The sequence below is a fragment of the Microtus ochrogaster genome, chromosome 4 (assembly GCF_000317375.1).
Source record: "Microtus ochrogaster isolate Prairie Vole_2 chromosome 4, MicOch1.0, whole genome shotgun sequence".
Lineage (NCBI taxonomy): Eukaryota > Metazoa > Chordata > Mammalia > Rodentia > Cricetidae > Microtus > Microtus ochrogaster.
The window spans coordinates 49,679,774-49,688,407 of record NC_022011.1 but is presented as its reverse complement, the minus strand read 5'-3'; the positions used below and the strand labels follow the sequence as shown (position 1 = coordinate 49,688,407).

Here is an 8,634-nt window from a genome sequence, read left to right as displayed (position 1 = left end):
AAGCTGGAGTTACATACAGTTAGGAGCCTAGTAACATGGATGGACTTGGGTCCTCTGCAAAAGCGGTGTTTGCTCTTAACCTCTAAGATATTTCTTGGCTCTTGAACTGGAGCTTTTTGCTTGTTTTTGTTTGTTTGTTTTAAACTTTATCAACTGTAATCCTGTTAGGTTCCCTCCAGGAACCACTCTAAAGTTTCATTTAGTTTTCTTAGCCACTCTTGGAAAAGAATCTCCTAGACCCTCACCAAAATCCTGTATATAAGCATTGCAAAGGCAAAAAAATATGACTTTTGTTTTATTCTGTTTTTCGAGACAGGGTTTCTCTGTACGACTCTCTGATTGTCCTGAAAGTAGCTCTTATTTGTTTGTTTGTTTTTTGAGACAGGGTTTCTCTGTGGCTTCGGAGCCTGTCATGGAATTCGCTCTCGTAGACCAGGCTGGCCTTGAACTCACAGAGACCCACCTGCCTCTGCCTCCCCAGTGCTGGGATTAAAGGTGTGCACCACCACCGCCTTGCAATAAAACCTGACTTTAGTGGAAGCCCATGCAGGCTCTTGGGTATTATCATTCTTTCTGAGATCCTGTCTTTCTCTTAACCCTTCTGCTGAAATATTTTAAAGTATCTTCAATAAACCCTCACTCTGCTTCACATTGACTAATTCAAAAATTATTTTTCACACTGAAGCCAAGGATCTAGTTTTACCTAACTAGAGTCCCCTAAAAGATTAAGGGGATAGTACCCAGCCATGACAATAGAGGTCCCAGTCTCAGTAGTTTACCCTGGTTCCAAGAGAGACCACAAACTGAGACCACCCAGAGGCCACTCAGGAGCAGACCCCACAAAGGAAATTCCTAACATTCCAAGCATTGTGGATATGCCAGCACACACCCATTGCTTTTCACCAATCAGGTGTTCTAAATCTTAGAAATCAGATTTAGAAGTCTTAGAAATCAAAGGTTGAGACCACAACCTTTGCTATTATAAAAACTAAGCCCAACTGAGCTTGGGGCTCTCCAATCACGCCAATACATTAAACACATGGCAAGCCCGAGTTCATAAACTTGTGTAAGAATAAAGGCTCTTTGCTTTTACGTACAGGACTCAGTCTTCTAGTTGGTTCTGGGGGGGGACTCCATGATCTGGGCATAGCAAAGGGAAACTCCTCCCGCAACTGGAAGTGACAGCATGGAGCTGTGTCTTTTGTCTGTCGTTGCTGTTATAGGGACACATGAGCTGTCAATCAACCTGAGGCAGGGCAGAACTTCTGGCTTTGGGCACACAGTACTCGGGGTACAGCAAGACATTTGGGAGGGAGGTGCTAAGGACAGGAAAAGTATCCAAGATGTTATTACAAGTCCCCCAAACCTGCCAGCTGCCAGGGAAAAGAATTCACACAACACATCAAAACAACCCACTCTTTGCCTACCTGGACATCAGGTTCTTCTGACAGGAACTGTACCTCCTGGAATGAGTAGAGCCTGCTGTCCAGTTAGGGAATCTGGGGGTGGGGGCAGCTCCTAGAACCCCTCGGACCTAGGGTCCATTGGTTTCCAGACTTGCCCTCTTCAACTGCCATCCATGGAATCTACCCTGCCCCAAAGCTCTAGGCTCCGTTAAAGGGCCAGAGAGGTTCCTCTGCCCCTGTTGCAGGGCTCAGCATTCCCACTGCTGGGCTGTTCCTCAGCCCCGGCAAAGCATCTCCTCTCTGAGTTTGAGTAGTCCATGGTTCCTAAGGAAATAGTCTTCACTTGGCAACATTTGGCTTCTTAAAAATTTCAATCCTGTAGCAGGGGATGGTTTTAATCTCAGCTCTGCCACAATTAGACTCCCAGCTCGGTAGCTGTTCACTTGGGATGCTCGCTTCCAAACAGTTTCTTATCACTATCCATCCATCCATCCACCCACTGACTTCTTCCCCACTCAACTGCAGGGGGTTCCTGAAAGTGTCACGGCAGGCAGGGAAATGGACCACAAAGAGGTGAGAAAAAAAACTTCGTTCAGCCTGACTTTGTCAGTCTGAATCAAACTTCAGGAGTCTGATGCCAGGCAGTTTATTGCAAACATATTTAAACTCAGCCCAATTTGGAAAAAAAGTTTCCAGGCAACAATCACTCCAATTCCAAGTGCACACATAGTAAAGCTTAAGGCTAGACTACGTAGAAACTCCTTTGCAAAGTACATGTGACCTTGAAGGTAGGTTCTTTAGCTTAAAGGCCTAGGACCTGAGATAGCATAGAGGTCAGGAAGTTTCCCCCAAGGATAGCTCCAGTAACTAAGAGCTATACAGATGCCCGGCGGTGGTGGCGCACGCCTTTAATCCCAGCACTCGGGAGGCAGAGGCAGGGGGATCTCTGTGAGTTCGAGGCCAGCATGGTCTACAAGAGCTAGTTCCAGGACAGGAAGGAACCAAAAGCTACAGAGAAACCCTGTCTCGAAAATATATATATATATATAACTAAGAGCTACAGATAAAGGTTTAGGAAGGAAGAGTCTGTGGTAAACTTTCTGGAGATTTGGGTCTGGCAGGGTAGCGAAAGCCACCAGGTCTCTGGGAGGTGGTGGTGCACGCCTTTAATCCCAGTCCCCTGGAGGCAGAGGCAGGTGGATCTCTGAAAATTCTAGGCCAGCCTGGTACACGAAGTGAGTTTCAGGACAGCCTGGACTGTTTTGCAAAGAAACCCCATCTGGAAAAACAAAACAAACAAGTCACCAGGTCCTTGCCCAGCTTTCTGAGTAGGAAGCAGGTTTTCTGTTTCTTCCGTTGTGGAGCCATCCCAACAGTCCTGGTTTCCCTAGTGCTACAAGATCTGCCTGCGTCTGCCCGAGTGCTGGAATTAAAGGTGTGCGCCACCATCCGGCTCTAAATAAATAGATCTTTAAAAAAAAAAAAGCTGGGCAGTGGTGGTGCACGCCTTTAATCCCAGCACTCAGGAGGCAGAGGCAGGTGGATCTCTGAGTTCGAGGCCAGCATGGTCTACAAGAGCTAGTTCCAGGGCAGGCACCCTGTCTTGAAAAAAAAACAAAAAAAAAAAACAAAAAAAAACAAAAAAAAATTGTTCCCTGGAGCAGTTTACCAATTACCAATTCACCCCTGGTCAAAGTCTGGTTATTATGAATCAATATTGTTCCTCTTCTGTGGTCCTCATTCTCACTCAGCAAAGCAGAGAGGATGATGATGATGGAGACAGGATTTCACATAGCTCAGACTGGTCCTCAACTTTCACGGTAGTCAAGGATAACCTTGAATTTATCAACTCGTCTCTGCATCCCTGAGTGCTGGGAGATTGGTATGTGGCACTATCCCCACTTTAGGTGGTGCTGGGGATTGAACACAGGTTTGTGCAGGCTAGGTAAGCACTCTACCAGCTGGGTTATCTCTCCAGCCTTAGCACGCGCGCACACACACACACACACACACACACACACACACACACACACACACCGTGTTTGAGAGTTTTGAGATAGGTTCTCTCTATGTAGTACTGACTGTCCTGGAACTCACCACGTCGGCCAGGTCAACCTTGAATTCGCTCAGTTCTGCCTGCTTCTGGTTCCCTGGAGTTGGGGATTAAAGGCTCGTGCCACCATGCCTACCTAGCTAGAGTTCTTATTTTGTTGATGGCTCTGTCCTCCTGTATTACATGGATTCAGGGTTTGTGCTATGACAACAACGGTTTATTTTCCCACTAATACCAGAAGGCTGCTTCCTGTAGGAAGACATTCAGATGCACTATAAGTGAAGGTTGGGAATCTGAGGGTTCTGGGTCAGGACCCCTCATCCTTTGTGCCGCCTAGATTGGTCTTGAATTCAGTATGTAGCCGAGGATGACCTTTAAAGTTCTGGTCCTCCTGCCTCTAGCTCCCTAGCGTTGTGAACGCACGGACACTTGGTTTATGAGTGTTGGGGATTGAAGCTAGGACTTCTGGGCTTTGCGTGCACTCTACCAACCAAGCTACGTCCCCAGACCTGCATTCTTAGCAGTTCCCCTGGCCGGAATTTGGAAAAGGTTACATCTTAGGCATTGCCAGGATGAGGATGAAAGTGGATGGGCTTGGATGTTATCGGAGGCAGAGGGAAGTTCAGAATTAGGTTTGGTTTCCAGTCCAGACAGCTAGGCAGATACGGAGATGCTGTTCTTACCACCTTACACTCTGCTCCATCCAGGGCTTCTAGGGATCTGGCCTGTTAGGCACACAGTTCCCTATGAGCTGTTTCTGTGCCCTCTTTGGAAGGGGATTCTAGGCCAATTGCCAGTCTTCTGTCACTCCTATAGCTATGGCAACCACATGCATTCTGAGCTTCAAAGGCTCAGACCCTCTGCACATATTTGATATTCCCACATTGGAAGATAAGAGGCTGCACAGGCCACCTACAAGATTCTAAGACCACCGTTAGACAGTGAAGCGAGAGGGTGGAGCCTGGCTTCTGGTTCTCCTCATATCCCTGTGTCCTCTCTGGGTCTTTCCTCCATTAGTGACAAAAGTAGAGGTGGCCCACAGGAGAGAGGGCTGGAAATACTTTTTGTTTACTTCGGGGCAGCCTACCTGCCAGGAGCTGTCTTATGAAAATGAGAATTACGGTGAAGATCGAGCCTTTAAAATGGCCATATGTGGGGCTGGAGAGATGGCTCAGCGGTTAAGAGCATTGCCTGCTCTTCCAAAGGTCCTGAGTTCAATTCCCAGCAACCACATGGCTCACAACCATCTGTAATGAGGTCTGGTGCCCTCTTCTGGCCTTCAGGCACACACACAGAAAGAATATTGCATACATAATAAATAAATAAATAAATATTAAAATGGCCATATGTGAGCTGGATTGTAGTGGATGCTGCGCCGTCTGGAATGTGAGCTCTGGGCAACTAAGTTAAGGGGCAATTGATTGGTGCAGTGGTTCCAGAGGCGTGCATAGCTAGATAACCCGGAGCCCCGGTGTTAGAGACACTTGCCTTTGGGGACCATATTCTTGTTTATCTTCTATGTCAGGAAGTCATCTCTTGTCAGCATGTAGGGTTGCCTTTTCCTGCCTTCCCTGACCACTGCTGCAGAACTCTCTTTAGCCGCGATAATTTTTAAGACCCTTTTCTGAGTATGGGGCTGCTCAGCACAGCTTCCATGTCGTCCAGCACAGAGGAGAGAGGTAAGTGTATCCAACTTGAGCTGTGGCTTGCAGCGGCAGGAAGCTCCCGCCCTGCGGTAGGTTAGGGAAGCTGCAGGAGCTCCGGCTTCCGGACCTCGAGGTCGTCCATCTGTGGCATCAAGAGGGTTCCCAAGATCTCAGGGCAGGCTCAGGCCAGGATGGCCACGCTGTAATTATCAGCTTAGCGACACAGCCTGGGACAACAGGAGAATCACAAAAGCACATTCCCCATCCTTCACTGTAGACACCAAGGGTCTACAGCCTCGGAATCCCAGGAGTTGTCAAGCAGGAAGCGAGAGCAGCAAGCGGCCCCTTTAAGGCACTCCGCCTCCTCTAATTTTTCTGACCCTCGTCGCCGCCCGTTGCCCCGCCCCCTCGCGCACGCGCACTCCCTCCCGCCTACCGCGCCGCTGCCGCCTAGTACAAGAGCTCGTCTGCTCTCGCGCCCCGGGCGAGTCGACGCGACGCCTGAGCGCCCGGCCTTGTCGCCGCGGCCCCGGCAGGTAAGAGGGTGACCCGGCTCTGTGGGCTCGAGGCGGGCGGCGGCCACGAGGAACCGCAGGCTCCGGGATCCACTACGCCGCACGTGTTCCATGGGCCTCGAGTCGGGCCCGGCGCCGCGTCTGCGGCCGCGCCCCGACCCCACAGCCCCTTGTGGTCGTCAGGGCCTCCTCCCCCCACGCCAATCCCCGCCGCTCCCCCAGACCCTTAGTCGTGCTAGGTCCTCGAAGCCCACCTTGGGCTGGCGTCCCTGGGCGTGGGATTCACGGTCTCATCGGGGACACCCAGCCAGTATCACCCAGGTTTCCTTGGCCGCTTGGCGCCTCTCTTGTGTTGCCAGCACAACCTTCACCTGAGTTCCCGTCCAAGTTTCTACCAGGCCAGGCCTCTCTCTGGTCAAGCATTTGTAAGCCTTGTCGGGGTCAACTAGGCAGGTGAGCGCATACAGTGGTGTGAAGCCGGGGCTACTAGGACCAAGTTATCTAGGAACCCAGAGAGGATGGATTGGAGCTCTTTGTTGGGTTGACCAACTGCAATTACCGGAGTGACTGAAATATTCTGTCTCCATATTTGTGCACTCGGTGTCTTGGGTGGCATCCGGGAATCTGCATTTGATTGGAGGGAGAGTGGTGGCTCACTCTAGTATGAAGCTGTGGCTGTGACTGTCAAGTTGACCACCTTCTTGTGGGCAGTGGTCACCAGCCCCAAACCACCTGCTGACTGTCCTGTCTAACAGACCTCCCTCTCAGAGCTGCCCTCCCCCTATCCTGCTGGCCTGTAGGCTTAAAACTTGAACGCATCTGGACTCTCTGTCTGGGACTCCAGCTATTGGAATCTGAAATTGATGATTTCTTTTGAGGCAGGCTCCTGTAGAAGCTGGCCTCACTCTTAACTGATTTAAACTCCTGAGCCTCTTGTGTCCTGAATGCTGTGAGGCTGTCTGGCTAAATCCTCCTGCCCCACGGGGTGTTTCTGTGTAGCTCTCAGTTCCTTTTGTAGACCAGGCTGGCCTTGATCCTCCTGCCAGTCTCCCAAATGTGGGCTAATGGATGCTCCACCATACCCAGTCTTTTTATTTTGTTTTGTTTTTGTTTTTCTCTAGCTTTGGAGCCTGTCCTGGAACTAGCTCTTGTATACCAGGCTGGCCTTTTATTCACAGAGATCCACCTGCCTCTGCCTCCCAGCGTGCTGGGATACAGGCAGGTATGCTTTGACGCCTGGTGGCTGCTTTCATATGTTAATGTTTGGCGTCTTGAAGAAAGATCCTGTCCCATTGGGTGTTCCAAAGTGGGGGTGGTGGTGGTGGTGCTAGGGGTTCGCAAGGTCGTAGGACCTATCCCCCACCCCTGCTCCCCCAGACTTGCCCTGCATGTTGCCCTGTCCTTTCACTGGAGTAGTCTTTGAAAGGGACTTTTTTTTTTTTTTTTTTTTTTTTTTTTTTGATTTTTCGAGACAGGGTTTCTCCATAGCTTTTGATTCCTGTTCTGGAACTAGCTCTTGTAGACCAGGCTGGCCTCGAACTCACAGAGATCCGCCTGCCTCTGCCCCCCGAGTGCTGGGATTAAAGGCCTGCGCCACCACCGCCTGGCTGAAAGGGACTTTCTCTTTTGTTTTCAGCCTCAATTCCTCCTGCTACCATTTTTTTCAATTTTTTTTTTGTTTTTTTTTTTGTTTTTCGAGACAGGGTTTCTCTGTGGCTTTGGAGCCTGTCCTGGAACTAGCTCTGTAGACCAGGCTGGTCTCGAACTCACAGAGATCCGCCTGCCTCTGCCTCCCGAGTGCTGGGATTAAAGGCGTGCGCCACCACCGCCCGGCTCAAAATATTTTTTATGTATACAATGTTCTGTCTGCATGTATGTGCTGTCTGCTTGTACACCTACAGACCTGAAGGGCACCAGATCTCATAAATGGTGTGAGCCAACGTGTGGTTGCTGGGAATTGAACTCAGGACCTTTGGAAGAGCAGCCAGTGACTGCATTGTATGGTTCTGTCAATCAGCCTCCGAGCTCATTTTCTTACATCATCAGTGAACAGTTATGTTATATGAATGAGGCTGTCTTAGTAATAGTGAACTATAAGATAGGACTCCAACCTTTCATTGGTGTAGTTTGCTTTTAACCACTTAAACCATCTCTCCAGCCCCCTTTATGGTCAACAAAATTGGTGGTTATGGCCATAGTATGGCCAAATTTCCATTAAGAATAAGTTCCGGGTCAGGCCTGGTGGTTGGTGTATGCCTGTTATACCAACTGTACTCTGAGGCTAAGGCAGGAGGTTTTTTATATCAGGTACATAGCTAAGGCCTGTCTCAAAACTAAAAACACCAAGCAGCTGGTATTTTCTGGGCACTATAGAGTTTTGTTCCCTGGAGAGACCTTTGGGACCTACCCTCCTCCAATCCTTGCACCTGGGCTTGATGGAGTTGGCTGCCAGGTAAAACAGCTTGGCTGCTCCTGTGCCCTGTGTAGTGGGTGTTGTTACTGTTCCTTCCTCTAGGATTGAAGACTTTGAGACAGACATGCTTTTTTGTTTGTTGGGGGGCATTTGTCTTAGTCTTACTAAGTAAGCGTGAGGTTTCCGGTTTAATTGCAGAGCTAGAATTTACATCATGCTTCCTCACATTGATTGAGGAGTCCACATCCAGTGACATTTACAAGCATGTCTTAGTTGCTTTTCTTTGAGAGGTGCTGTTCATTGCTCAGCCACATGGTGTGCTTTTGTGCGTGGCATTCAGGTGATGGACCTATTGCTGGATGTTGTTAGCTGTTGCAGGGGCTCGCATTTCAGGCAGGTGCTGTCGAGCTGATCAGAGTAATTGTTTTTCTCTGTGCTGCAGCATGCATCTAGTCTGCAGTCTCAACGCTGCTCTTGCTGATCCTCCAGAGGAAACCTGGACAGTAGCCACTCTGGTTTACTCTTGGAGCTCTTATAGTGCAATGTGCACTGAGCCCTTGAGCTCTTAGCATTCTAGAGAGCAGCTTTTTTTTTTTTTTTT

General features: G+C 49.3%; 1 protein-coding gene across 2 annotated transcripts in view; it reads left to right on the top strand.

Moving 5' to 3' along the window:
- Window positions 1-5,547: 5,547 nt before the first annotated feature.
- The window catches only part of Wdr5 (WD repeat domain 5), a 20,404-nt gene continuing 17,317 nt past the window's right edge, over window positions 5,548-8,634 (top strand). For both annotated transcript variants that reach the window (XM_026778767.1, XM_005346210.2), the window contains exon 1: window positions 5,548-5,641. The gene's annotated coding sequence lies outside the window, so the exon portion shown is untranslated. The remainder of the gene's footprint in view (window positions 5,642-8,634) is intronic.